This window comes from Pteropus alecto, unplaced genomic scaffold, assembly GCF_000325575.1.
Source record: "Pteropus alecto unplaced genomic scaffold, ASM32557v1 scaffold189, whole genome shotgun sequence".
Lineage (NCBI taxonomy): Eukaryota > Metazoa > Chordata > Mammalia > Chiroptera > Pteropodidae > Pteropus > Pteropus alecto.
The window spans coordinates 355,234-356,801 of record NW_006442117.1 but is presented as its reverse complement, the minus strand read 5'-3'; positions in this window follow the sequence as shown (position 1 = coordinate 356,801).

Here is a 1,568-nt window from a genome sequence, read left to right as displayed (position 1 = left end):
GGGCCTCTGCAGGAGACGCTCTCGCTGCCGACACAGTGGTGACCTCCGCCCTCCCCAGGAGGCTGATGGCTCCTCGCCCAGCACCCTCAAGGCCCCTCCAGTGAGCCTCCCAGACCCTGCCCCCCGGGATCAGGATTTGGGGCCCCTCCTGTGGGCACAGCCTTGCCCCGAGCCTCATGCCCGTCTCCTGTCACCGCACCCCGACTCCCGGGGAGGGAAGGCCAGGCGTTACGGCCCCCCTCAGCCCAACACCTGCTTCTCTGGTCACCAATGAAAAGGGGTGTGTCCTAGCTGGGGGCAGGGGACCTTCTGGGGACCTGAGCCCCACTGAACCATCAGCACCACCCTGGGGTTGGCGGTGGGGGGGGTGCCCTGGAGGCCCAGGGGACCAGCTGGGTGGTGGCAGGGGTTTGCAAAAGGGAGACGCGGTGACGGGGGAGGGAGATGGTTATGTGACTGGCACCGTCACCACGCAGAGCTGCGGCCCCACCCACACGGATGAGCCTGACGGTGGCACCACCGCCCCCCCACCCCCGGCTCCTGCTGCCACTGCGGTCTGGGCAGTGTGGCTTCTGCTTCTGCCTTCAGGGACACTGCTGGCTGCCTTGTGACTGCTGTGCCCCCGCGGACTGAGCGTACCCCGGGAGGGGGGTCTAAGGACCCGCCCCGCTGGAGCTGGCGGACAGCGTGTGTCCGCCTGTCCCCATGGGACACTCGGAGGCAGCGGGGGCACGGCCAGCGGTGACAGCAGATAGCAGGCATGCTTGGGCTGGCTCTGGGCCAGGTGGCATGACGGTCGCCCCCACCGAAAGGCACTGGGAAATGGGTGACCTTGGCCGTGTCCTGAGTCCTCACCTGCAGAGCGGGGGGACCTTCACAGAGACCTCTGTGGGTCGCGTGGGGTGACCTCCGGCAGAGCCACCTGGGCTTGCCGCCCACGCGCTGGCACCAGCTCTTCGCAGACTCGGGCCCCAGCCCAGCAGGCCGTGGAGCCGGCGCCAGCGTCGGCCGCTCCCCACCGTCCCCGCCAAGCGCCGGCCAGGCCGGTCTCTGAGCCCCATCTGCAGTGGCCTGGGAGGTGAAGTCACTTTCCACGTGACTTTGGGAAGAGACTCACGCTGCCCGCTCGGCACGCGGCAGCAGTTGGAATGCCGGTTTCCTCCTGCTGGGGGGGCTCCCCGAGTGATGTCAGGCCTCGCCCCCCGGCGGCCGGGGGCTCTGCTTCAGGAGGCGGCGGCGCAGCCTCAGGCCGTCCCAGGCCAGCGAGGCCCCTGTCTTCCCGCCTCACGGTCTGGCCCGGCGAGGCGGCGGGACCCCGTGGCGCCGGCGCAGGACCTGGCTGATGACAGTGAGCGTGGCGGCCGCTCGGTCTCTGGGCCTCAGTTTCCCCTTCCGTGAAGTGAGGGCAAAGGTGGCATCGTGACAGCATCGGCCCGGCCGCCAGGGGCTTCTGTGCCGTCTCAGCGAGTCGCGGGTTTGGGCGGGTTCCCGGGGCAGGTGCGCAAGGCACATCCGAGCGTCCCCAGTCCCCCCGCAAACGACCGCCGTGCACAGCGGTGTCACGGTGC